Source organism: Eptesicus fuscus, chromosome 2 (assembly GCF_027574615.1).
Source record: "Eptesicus fuscus isolate TK198812 chromosome 2, DD_ASM_mEF_20220401, whole genome shotgun sequence".
Lineage (NCBI taxonomy): Eukaryota > Metazoa > Chordata > Mammalia > Chiroptera > Vespertilionidae > Eptesicus > Eptesicus fuscus.
Window position 1 is genome coordinate 39,299,993 of NC_072474.1, and position 13,743 is coordinate 39,313,735.

Here is a 13,743-nt window from a genome sequence, read left to right on the forward strand (position 1 = left end):
AAATGTGGATATTGATAATTGTTAGAATTTTGTCCTTATATGTACTTATGTATATATTTTGTAAGCACAACTACAAATCCTGACTTCCTTATTCTTGCCTCAAATAATTTTGTTTTATTTTTTAATATACATTTAAATGCTTTTTTGTTATCTTTATCTCATTCAGTATTTTGGAGGCAACATATTTTAACTTTTGTTTCTGAATTTTATTTAAAGATTCTTATTCTTATTTACAGAGGATATTGTTGCCTGTGTATGTGGCTGGTTTTTAAATTTATGGCCATGAGAATTTGGTGAGCCCTGGTTGATTAGGAAGAGTCACAGGCACACGTGTGCGTACACACACACACACACACACACACACACACACACAGTGTAAGATTAAATGAAGTTCCAAATTTAATTAGATAAAGATGTAAATCCTTATTGAAATCAGTAAGTTTATATTGAGCAGGAACTCATGGGACAAATCTCAGGTGAGCTTTCCGGATTCACAGAGCAGTGACAGTGAGTTAAAACTGCCAGATCTGAGGTGATCAGCTCTTATCCCTTTATACTCCCCATTCAGAACGCCGTACACTAACAAACGAGGCATGTCTGTTTCAGGGATGTTTACACACATTGGATTTTCCTGGTTCTTGAGCCAAGCTTCGTGTTGGCATGGCCACTTGCTCCCACATTAGAATCTGTGCACAGGTGTTCTGAATAATTTCTCAGCCTTCAGCTTGCCACTGTCTTGCAAAACCTGTGTCTCCACAGATCATTGCTAATTCTGATTTGATTATGATTTTATCTGGATAGACAATGAGTTTGGTCCAAATCCATTATCCTATAGTACAATTTAATCAGCAAACATTACTGAGCATTGACTGTCCAGGCAGAATGTAGGTGCTGGGAAGTAGTGGAAGAGGTGTCATTCTGTTTTGGGAGTTCATGAGTTCCCGTGATTGTGTGTTTTTCTCAACTTGGTTTATTTTTGTTGGTGTTATTATTGTTGTCAGTGTCCTACAAACATTTACTAGGATATCTGCATTGATAAACAATTAAATCTAGATGATGGCTGGTATTAGACCTACTATTTTGCAATCATCATATGCTCAACTCATGCTGCTCAATGTGGAACATTACACCTTAAGGGAGACATGGACTGCTGTTTACTCGGAAATGACCAGGGTGCTGGGGATATTTGAAAACATGTTATGTGAAAAATTGAAGAAAGGATTGGAGAAATAGAATTTCTCATAATGAAGTTGGGAAGACTTGCATTCCACAATCCCTTCATTCATTTTTCATATAACAGAATGGCATTCAGAGTAAAAGGTCTGACATTCCATATTTCTATCATTGTGACTATCATAGTAACTATTTTTTTAAAATATATTTTATTGATTTTTTACAGAGAGGAAGGGAGAGGGATAGAGAGTTAGAAACATCGATGAGAGAGAAACATCGATCAGCTGTTTCCTGCACACCCCTGAATGGGGATGTGCCCGCAACCAAGGTACATGCCCTCGACTGGAATCGAACCTGGGACCTTTCAGTCCATAGGCCGACGCTCTATCCTCTGAGCCAAACCGGCTTCGGCCATAGTAACTATTTTACCAGAGCCATGCACATGGCTCTAGTACAGTTACTGGAGTGTCACAGGCTCTCCATAGCTATAGTAGGAATAAGTCCCCCCCGCACCCCGCCACTGTTTATTATTTACCAAATACCAATGTCAAAGGCTGGCTCCAGTCTTGTTTACACAGAAGGATGCTGAGGCTTCCATTGTAAAGGAGAGAAGGCACTTCACATTTGTTTCTGGTCAAATCTAAATGTGAATAGTCTTTAATTTATTTATTTACCAAGGAATAAATTACCGCTTTTTACAATGAAAAGAAACTCTTTCCATCTGTCTATTCTGAAAATTGTGTTATGCCACGCATGGGGCTTTTGTGAGCCACATATAGAGTCACATTTCTTTCTACTAACTGAAACAAGCTTGTAGAAAGTTAACCATCAGAAAGTTAAAAATGTATTATGGGTTCTACAAATGGAAAATATGAACGTAAATTAGTTTTTCATTTTCTTGAAAATATGGTCTATCTGCAAAATGGTAGGACACCAATATAAAAATGATTTGGTGCATGATAAATTCACAGCTCCCTACAATTTTGGGAAAGAGGGGATACAAAAAATTGGAACTCTGGCCTGTTATCAAATTTAAATCGTTACCAGACAAGATCAGGCTAAAGCCCAAATACTGTGGTTTTGAACTATCTGAATCTATTCCAAATTACTCTTGGACAACATCAGACAGGTTTAAATTCATTGATCTTATATAAGAAATGACTCGTTGCTTGTACTGGTTCCATCTGTTCTAAGCTGTAAGTGAACATGTCCCACTTGTGTCTGCAGCCCCAGTAAAGGTGATTCACAGGTACACATGGCATCACTTGCTGGTAAAGGGTCACTGAAATTCTGTTCCAGCTTTAGTCTTTGATTTAACCCCTTTCTTAGAGAATTGAAGAAAGAAGCACAGGGGAAAGGAAAGAATGCTTTATTCCTCCAAGTTAAAAAAAAAAAAAGTTATTCAAATTCTTTCCTCCTCTTTTTCCCTGAAGTATTTAAACTTTCGTAGACCATTTTATACTCTACTTCAAAGTTGACTTCAGAACATCTCCGGACACATCTTGTTTTATGTCCTCTAGGGTATGTCATTTCAGGAGAATAATGTGTGTGCCAGTTGTAGTGAAGAAGATGAAGACAGGGTTTTGCTGTAAGATGTAAAATCTGAGACACTGAAGCACTTTCTGGAACCATCTCTTTTCAATGAGAACTATTCATAGTCTCATTTTTTTTTTCACTCTTTACTGCCCCTTCTCTTTCCACCAGCACTTTCCAAGAAAAATTTACCCAGTTGACATACTGCAGAAATACACATTCAGAAGTCCTTGATTTACAAATAGTACCTGGAATGTATTGAGCACTTAGGCCACAATATGATCGACATATTGGAAACTACAAAAAAATGTGCACCCCGCCCCCCTCCTAAGAATCACCATATCCTACTTTGCAAATGCATTTTTAGCAAACAATTAAAAATGCCTTAAACTTTTTTCTTATGAAGCAATACACAGATACATGTTTCTATTTACTGGGCATTTGTATATGTCACACAAAAGTTTTAATTTCTTGTGAGCCTTTATATTGATGGATAGTCTGAGCATAACAGGACAAAACTTTCCCAGTTTTGAAATCTCATTTCCTTTGTTTTCCCCCTCACAATAGCAGCTTTGACTCATTTTTATTTCCTCATTTGCTCCCATTTCTCTCTCCCTCCAATGACCCAGGGCTTGCCAGGACACAGGATGCAGTTCTAGGTCTCCTTCCAGATGTGTGTGGGATGTGGAGGTCATATGCTCCAGCCAATGGGCTGTGTGCAGACATGTGCTGTGGCAGCTTCTAGGGTATTTTTTTTTTTAGAGAGATGAATATAGTCTTTGTCTCTCTCTCTCTCTCTCTTTCTCTCCTCCCCCTCAACTCTTATTTTGCTGCTGGAAGTATGGGTAGAAGCCATCTTGAACCATAAGGAAGAGGCCACCCTAGGAGCATTAGAGCAGTGGCTGGAGACACCCCTGAGGGCTGCATTGTTGCACAACTTCAGTGAGCATCAATTCACATAATAGCCTCTGTAAACAAGCCTCTAGGAGTTGGGTAATATAGCAGCTTTAGGAGCTGGGGACTGGGAGACTTTTTGGGGCAGAGTTATTACACCAGTTCCTTTACCCCAGAATTCATATGTGTGAGAAACAAACTTTTTTGCTATGGTCATTGTGAATTTATATAATAGTATTAATTGTAGCTGACTCTAATACTGTTTTATATACTCTATAGAAAATAAGTTTACAGGGTAGTTGGAAAATGATATGCATACATTAGATGACATACAACAATTATCAGGTTATGTGACAAAAGGTGTAAATATAAAATTAAATGATCACATATTAGTTGGTGATGGAAAGCAGATGAAGACATTAAAATAAAGGAATAGAATTGAACAATAATGAGACATGAAGTGGGTGATGAGTGAGAAATTGAGATGCAGATCCATATCTAGATGATTGTAATGAGAACATGTGTAGGACTGGTATTTTGCAATGCTAGATCATGAGTTGATTTTTTACTTATATTCAAGAGTCATTAATGTGTAGGTGTCCTCTCATTAGATAAGTTAATATCACCGGCTTATACATGATAATGATTTGTTCTTTTAATATTTTGTAATTTCTCAAAGTGGCCTTGTAATACATTTTTTTCTTTATTGATTAAGGTATTACATATGTGTCCTTATGCCCCATTATATGTGAATGCCCTTAAATTAAGTCTTTATCTTTTTTAGTACAATATCAGACCCATTTAGATTATGAAAAATATGAACCATTTACTTTGAGTCATCAAAGAGATTTAATTGCAAGAGATTATTATGATGGCCTGATAATTTCTCATATTAGTTCATGGCCACATTTAAAATTTATTATTGTTGGGAAAGTTTTCCATATACTTAAGTTAAATGATGTGGTTTAGGCCAGTTTTCCTTGATTTTTCTTAATATAGAGGCGGTTTCATGTTCTGTAAAAACAAGAACAATCATTTTAAAAGGGAATTCAATTACACAATAGTAAAAGTAACATCTTAAATTATAGAACTTTACACATCACAATACACTACAATATGTTATTTTATTTAATTTTTACAACAATCTGTGACAGAGGTATTCTTAACATCTTAAGTAGCTTAATATCACCTCTCCTGAAAATTGCTGAATTAAACTCAGCTCTTATAACATCAAATCCAAGGGCTCTGGGTATGAATCTAGGTTTTATGATGTGTGATACCTAATTTACACTAGGAAAAATATAAAACATTAAAAATCCAAAATTAGATTTAGAAGTTAGTGACTATTTAGAATATATAAAAAACATAATAAGAAGTAAGAATTTTAAAAAGCTAAGAAATAAACTTTTCAAAATCCATATAAAATATAATACTTTTATTAATTGCTTGACACATCCCTATAATACTTATTATCCTAACTTTTGTTGTTGTTGTGGGAATTACTCTGCATACTCTTTGATTGGCTCTTTATATTACAATGATTTTGTAATTATTTTACATAGAACAAGAAGCCAATCCATCTTCTGGAATAGTTAATAAAATTTCTTTTATTGCTGAATCTGAAAACTTTCAGCTTCACAAGTCACATTTTGGTAATTTCAGATAAATTTTTAGGATTATTCTCAAATTTGGCTAAGCTATCAACTTTCATGTTTGAACTATAAGATTTCATGGCATTTCAAGGTTACATATGCATTAACAGTTTTTATCTGTACTAAGTACTTGTTGTAAAGGCTTATTGTGAGTTTCATTATCTTGTTCATGTCAGTATTTTGTGTAAATGAGAAAAATGTTAAGTCTTTACCAATATATTTATAAGATTTACTCTTTAATTAAAAATTTAAATAATCTGTCTATTCATTACTTCTCTTCAAAATTTGTCTCTTTCTTTTAATGAATTGGTGCTTTTAGCATGGTCCAATTTTTTGTCATAATTTACTTCTAAATGTCAGAGTAAATTACATTGCTTTTCTTGCTCATTTAAAAAATATATTTTTATTGATTTCAGAGAGGAAGGGAGAGGGAGAGAGAGATAGAAACATCAATGATGAGAGAGAATCTTTGATAGGCTGCCTCCTGCCCACCCCCCATTGGGGATCGAGCCTGCAATCCGGACATGTGCCCTTGAGTGGAATTGAATCTGGGACTCTTCAGTCCACAGGCTGACGCTTTATCCACTGAGCCAAACCAACTAGGGCCTTTTTTGTTTTTTTGTTTTATATCTACTAATTTTTAATCAGAATTTGCATTGTTGTTTTTATAAATAAGTTTAAAGATGACTAAAACAGTTACCCTTCATTTGCAACCAAATCAGGAATCTCTAGCTGCTTAATAATACAATCAAAAACTAATACTATCTGCATAGCTTGATCAATAAAAATGTGAAGAATTTTGTCACTGAACATTTGTTTCTTCACATTGGCTTGCTGTATCTGTAGCAATTTTGTATGCCTTTTCATCTGGAAACTCCAGACTTCATTACGCCACGATGAGTCAGATACATTTAGACATGATCCAGTATGTATGTAGAAAGTGGGTGATTTTACTCACAAGCATATTCATTGAAACAGTACTGCTGGGCTTGTGTTTTATAATGACAAGGTTTCTGATAAAATTCTAGTATAATTTCCATACAGAAATAAAGTATTTGGTATGAATACATTATTTGGTATGCTGCACTAGTCAGTGTATTCCTAAATCCTTCACATGTCAAGTGATTGGAAACCTGTTCAAAGGATAGTTTATAGCTCCATTCCTTCCTTCCTTCTTTCCCTTCCTCCCTCCCTCCCTCCCTCCTCCCTCCCTCCCTCCTTCCTTCTTTCCTTCCTTCCTTCCTTCCTTCTTTCCTTCCTTCCTTCCTTCCTTCCTTCCTTCCTTCCTTCCTTCCTTCCTTCCTTCCTCTATCCACATACTTCCAGTCATAGGCCTTCAAAGACATGTTCATGTATGGTATTGCCTCTGACTGTCAATGGTTGATAGGAGGACTTGTGGGAGATAGTCTATGATTAACAATAACTTAACTACACACAGAAATAATTGCAAATACCAAAACCATACTCCAATCAGTCTAAACTAAATGTTTCTTCAAATAATTTCTATTTAGGTGATTCTCAAAAATACCCTTGGCTACTCTACTGTCACCTGAAACGAGAGAATAAAAATGAAGAGGAAGTTGGAATAGAAGGAGGCAGATTCTTTTTTTAAAGATCAGGTAAAATATTTTCTTTAGAATATTTTGCAAACCAGCATAATGTTCAGGGTTTGAAAAGGGCTGGTAAAATGAGGGATTCTGAAGTTTCAATAGCTTTGCAGCAAACCTGCCTCTATGTAGTGCTACCATTTTAAAGATGTAGATTTTGTATCTGAAGTTGAAGTACTTGCCTTTCCCTTGGCAGAAAAAAGACAAGCATAAAATCAGGCTTATGTCTGAGGTTATTTTTAAATCCAGATTTCATCTGTAATTTGTCAGCTGGTTGGCCATTCTTTATGGGTCTTATTTATGTGCTCAGTTCTGTTTTGTTTTATCATGGTCTGCATGACAGCCACAGTTTGCTATGTATTGAAATGATTTGCTGTTCACTAATACTTTCCAATAGTTAATGGCCATGCCTTGCTACTTTACCTTACTTAAAGTTTTAGTAACTTCCTCTTGCTTACTTTATTAAGTGTGCCGAGAAGAAACCCTATTATTATTTGCTTTTCTTGTATTCGTCTCTCAGTTCTAAGTTGGGATGATTTTGCAGTGAGCAGGCAAAAATGTTGGTGAATGGCCTGTCAGACAGTTTTCTTTTGGTGAGTCTATAGCATGGAAATCATCATATTTTCATATTACAGTTCACTAAATTGAATGCTGCAAATCCATACATGTTTTCACTATATTCATGCTTTCCTTTGTCTAAAACAATGGCATACATTTTGTTAGCTAAATTCCAAAAGAATGAACATCCTGTTCTTAAACTACTGGCCTCTATTTGTGCTTATTGGAGATAACAGCTGCTTTACTTTTCTTAGTGTAGCATATGAATAAAAATATATTTTCTTGATTGAAAATTTTAATTTTAATATTTGTTGCAAGCTGTGCTTGACAAGAAGAGTACCACTAGGTTAAGAATTCTCCACATGAGGCTGGTACCATGACCCCAAATTTTACACATTTTTTTATCTTAAAAAAACCCATGATTTAGTTTATAATACTTGGTGATGATTTATGATAAGGGCTGGGTGTTTATATTACCTTTGTCAGGGTTCTCTTAGGTCAATAATTAACATGTTTGCCAAATGCTATAGAATTCTCTGATGAATGTACTCAGTCTTTTAACTGAGATGACCCAAGGAAGTGTGTTTTTTTTTAATCTCCACATGACTGCTCATTCACTTTTTCCAAACATTTTATTTGTCATTTATCACATCCAGTGCTCTCCCATTCTTTTCATCCTTCTTGTTTTATTGATGAATAATGAGTATGTTAACACTGCTTATCTTGACTCAAGCAAATGAAGAGTGACTTGCCTAAGAGCCTCTAGCCTGAATCAACTGGATGATTTCTGTGTGTTTGCTTCCAGTTTTAAGCTATAATTGCTTATACCTAACAGTAGCTATAAAATACACATTTATGGAAAGGCTTTAATCTCACAGTAAACGAAAGTAATCTTATTCTGTGATATGACTATGAATGAAATCACAGTTTACAATGGCTAGTCTGATGCCCATGTAAAACCAAATGGGTTTGAGACACAGAAAGTTCAGAAGCAATCACCCAGTAAATATCTCAGCTTATAAGTCATTATTCCCAATTCAGTTATTGCTATGGTGAATATTTTAAAAATATATCAACTTCCACAATTTTGATAGATTAGCCACCTTTGTGAAAGAATATTTTTCTTAGAGAAATGGATTATATCGACGAGTAAATATCAAACTTATAATTATGTGATTAACCATATAAGCATAAAAAAAAGGAGAGTCAAGGAATAACCTCCAAATGACATTCATTTTGAGGAGGCGGAGGGGTGGGTAAATAGGATTTCTCATATAGAAAAGTACCCAAGTTACATAAAGGTTTATGATCAATCAATATCTCTCTCTCATTTATATATTCATTAATATATATACACACACATCTATAATAATAAAAGTGTAATATGCTAATTAGACAGGACAGCTGAACCACCTTCTGGACCTCATTCTGGATGTCCTTCCGGATGAAGCCGTAGTGGCGGGGGCTGAGGCAGAGGCGGTTAGTGGGGATCAGGCAGGCAGGCGAGCAGTTAGGGGTGATCAGGCAGGCATACAGAGTGGTTAGGGGTGATCAGGTAGGCATACAGACTGGTTAGGGGTGATCAGGTAGGCAGGCAGAGTGGTTAGAGTAATCAGGCAGGCAGGCATGCAGAGTGGTTAGGGGCAATCTGACAGGCAGGCAGAGTGGTTAGAGGTGATCAGGTAGGCAGGTAAGTGGTTAGGGGCAATCAGGCAGGCAGAGAAAGTTAGGGGCAATCAGGCAGGCAGGCGAGCAGTTAGGGGTGATCAGGTAGGCAGGCAGAGTGGTTAGGGGCAATCAGGCAGGCAGGCAGGACAGCAGTTAGGAGTCAGCGGTCTTGGATTGCGAGAGGCATGTCCCGGATTGCAAGAGGGTGCAGGCTGGGCTGAGAAACCCTCCACCTCCATATACAAATTTTGTGCACTGGGCCTCTAGTATACTTATACATGCACTTAAACATATGTAGATATGATATGATATGATATGATATGATATGATATGATATGATATGTGCACACACACACCAATAGTCTTTCTTCATCAGCAAAAGCCAAACTTTTATGAGATATTTGGCTGACCAAGACTTAGCTCTGGCTACTTCAACACTTTTTAATTCCAGCATATTCCTGAAATGTTAAATTAATCTCTCATAAGAAAATAAGATTATTCTTGCATCTTGTTTTCTAAATCTTTATGCTGCATTGAATTTTTCTAAATACCTCTTCAAGTAAGAGATACATATTTTTTAAGTTTTATCTTCTGTTAACAACCTGAAGACTCTGTCAGTCTGCTTAGTCACACTGGATTGATGTTTTGTTATCACCAAAGATATTTCTAAAGCAGGTTCAACCACATGTTCTTTTATTTTCCCTTATTTTTCATATCACTGTTTACAGAAGAAAGTACTAATTGAAATGAGAATGCATTTTAATGGATTATTAGCTTCCTCTTATCTTTAATAATATGCAAGTTTAATTGCAAATAGTTTATGTAGCTTTTGTTGTTAAACATTATAATTTTACTTCCTCTGTCAGACACAATAAAATGCATATAAATATATAAAGTGAAAAAACATATACATTATTAAGAAGTGAGAAAGTGCTTCACATTTACTAAGAGACAATAAATAATGCTGCTTATGGTATGTCTTTTTTAAATGATATTTGTCCTTTGCATAATCTTGAGATTTTTTCCCCCAAGAGATGCTATTAAAAGTAAGTAGGAGTGAATACAACATGACTTGAGTACTAATTGTATTAGGAAAGTGGTGCGATATGTTTGGAGAGAAAATCAGTCCTCTTCCATAAATTAAAATGTTCTTATTATCTCTATAAGTTCTGGCCCTAAACTATGAGATCAACTTTCCTCAAAGGATCTGTGCCATATTTGTACTTACAGAAGGTATCAGTAAGAGTATGAGTCCTTCAAAATGCAAATTCTCAAAATGCTTTTCTCTTGCTTTTAGGTCCAGTAAAAAAAAGTTTTGAGTGATTCCTTACAATTTTTTTAGTTCTCCTAAATGCCATTTCAATTCATTCTTTTGCAAATGTACAGAAATGTTGGTTATTTTGTTGAGACAATTGAAATACCATTAATCACGTGAATCCCTCAAACTGCTAAGTTGTAAAGTTTTCATATACATCTTCTGATTCACTGGGTTAATGTTATAAACTGAGTTTGGGCTGAGCTTGGGGTATTTTATGGTGAAAATATGTGCAATCAAAGAGACTGGGTGCGAGTCTTGGCTTTACCACTTCTCAGTTGTTTGACTTGACACTGATAACTTTGACCCACTGAATTCCAGTTTTCTCACTTCAAAAATGAATACAGTAATGCCTAATTCACAGGATGGTTGAGAGAATAAAATAATATGTGTACATTATTTTATATATGTACATTTAAAATTTTATATGGTAATAAATTTTAGGTATCATTGCTATTATTGCCAAAAACTAGGTAATAACCCAATTCTGGCTTCTCTGTCACGTCTATAAAATAGTGAATGTAAGGAATTGTGTGAGCAAGACTTCAGCTGGACACTGTTTAGCAGGGGCTGAGAAAACAGTGAGGAGATATGATTTCTATATTCAAAGGAATACCTCACATATATTAGTACTCACAGCTGGTGAAGATGCAATAATGATAGTTGCTGTTGGCTTTTTTTTTTTTTTAAGGGATTTAACTGCAAAGGAGAGAATATGCATTCATATAAGAAAAGGCACCCCTGCTGGAGAAGTACTGACCACAAACCGGTTTTATTTGATCAATTCATGATGAAAATTATTATTAGTGCTAATAGTTTCATAAAAACTGTTCAAATATTTTGAGAACAAGTACAATTGTTTGGCACATGATAGGTATTGATAATAAATGTTTGAGAGTTACTGATATAAAAAGAACAGTGAGCTTAAGCAGCCCTCTTTAGTAGTATTTCAAAGCTATAAATCTTTCTAGAGAGTCATGTTTTGTAACATTAAATGAAATCAAACACTAGCAATTTTAAAAAGAAACAAACTTAAAGGGTAAGTAGATTACTTTTTATCATTTTCCAATCTCTCAGCTTAGAGCCTGGTTGATAATTTAAAATACAGAGAGACACTTTGGCAGAGTCTTTAAAATCAATTTGTAATTTCAGCACTATATTATACAATTAATCCTAAAAGCAGTACAACCACTTGAATGACTTTGAAATATCTTTAACTTCACAAAAGAAGAAGAGAAAATATAAGAAGGAAAAAATAACAAAAGAAAAACAACAGAGGAAAGAATGGATTTTTTGTTTACATAATTATGTGTGAGATGATAAATATTTCAATGGATGTTCTTATTTGGCAGAGGTGAAATATATAGACTTAGTATATGAAACTATTCCTAAGGTGTGTCTGTAAAAATGTTTTAAAATGTCTGTTTATGAATTTGAAAAATTCTCTGTTAACATTTGCTTCTTGCTTTTGATGCCCTTTACAGATGGTATTCAATTTTCAGATAATTTCACAAAGGGCTGTTGGCTCTGTTGACACCTTAACTGCAATGATATATTTTTCTTTCCACAGTACAGTGCAATATCTTTAGAACTTGCTAGTCAATCATTTCTTTCTCTTGAGTAACATTAATGGCTAGTACTTATCTAAAAATAAGTCACCCATAAGAGAAAAAAAGAACACTATTTTACAAAGAGCTTTTCTCCTGAAATATTAATTTCCATCAATAATTGCATTATTAAACAAATTTCTATACAAATCACTCTTTGGAGCTATACAAAATATAAATATGGACAATAATGAGGGTTACCTAGTTGAGGGATGTGACAACTAAATAACTGGTTAAGGGCAACTTTCACTTCCATTTTGTAGATGCTTATAAATGGAGGGTAATTTGTGAGATTTAGGCAGGAAAAGCTTTAGTATCTTTTACCTGTCTGCATATGGTATTTTAGCATGACTCAAACAGAAATTCCCATGTGTGTCAGAATATTTTCAAGAGCTTTCATGCGGTAAGTAGCAAAACTAAGACAAGCCAAAAATCACATCTTGTTGATTGTGGAGTCAAAAACACTTCATGGGCTAGACCCTGAGCTTTAGACTTCCATATGTTACCTGCTTGACATCTTCTATTGGATGCTGATTAGGAATTTCTAATTTATGTCTACAATGAAGGTCTAACCCTAACGCTTTTCACTTTAGGGTAAACAGTACCAGTATCTTCCTAGTTGTCAAAGTCCCAAACTTTGGTGGTATCATTTTTCTTATTTTTTCCCCACAATCCCCTACTCCAACATTACCCATCCAATCTAGGACAGTTCTCCTCATCACTGCTACCACTCCAACCATACTAAACATCATCTCAGTTCCAGAAATCAAACAGCCATTCTCCTGCTTAAGACTTGTAATGGCTTCCCTTTTCTTTCAGAATGCCCTTGTTTGGGCTATTTGCACAGATAGTCTCTTCTTATCCTTCAGATTTCAGCTAAGACTCTGTCTGACCAGAGAGGTCTCTTCCCCAGTTGCACTCTCTCTCTCTCTCTCTCTCTCTCTCTCTCTCTCTTACCCTTTTCTATATTTCTATGTGCAACAGTGCCTGAATTCTGTACTTTTCCTTACATAACTCATCTAGGTCTGATACCTGTGTTGGGAAGGAAGGACCATGGAGTAGGAAGGGTCTCAAATTGTCCCAGCAAATTAAGAGACCTTGAGCCAAAAATACCCTTTGGAAGAGTCCTGAATTTCACAGGAACAGCCCTGCTTTGGTATCCTAACCATCCTCAGTCATTGCCTAGGAGTAGCCTGTGGGAAGTGTGGCCTCCATGCAAACATGGCGGTGAATCTGGCTGCAGATGCTGCCCCAGAGGCTGTCTGCACAGCAGGAGACATGCACTCTAAGTGCTGTACTTTCATGACTGCCACATTGGCTGAGTATGCATTTTGACTTGCCCCCTGGCACTACAGTCTAACTATCTCTTTTGAGTGGGGCAGGAGGTGGGCTGGGACTTGAGAATAAGCACAAAACTTTGCAGCTATGTCAGAATCAGGGAGGTGAGAGTATGCACAGGACTTGGCATGAACCAGTATGAACTGCTAGTGGAAGGATGGGCCCTGCACTAGTAGGACCGAGGGGACCCCACTGCCTATGAAGGAAGAGCAGGGACTATTGTACTAAATGGCTGAGACTTTTCCTACCCAGGGACTAGAAGAGCACTGATTAGAATCCATGAAGAAGAGAGGTTCCCCCTTTGGTGTTTTATTAGAGTCGTGAAGGCCTGTCAGTCATCAAACTGCTGATTGACAAGAGCAGAGATAGGAGCACTTCTCATTATAAGTGGGTTTTCT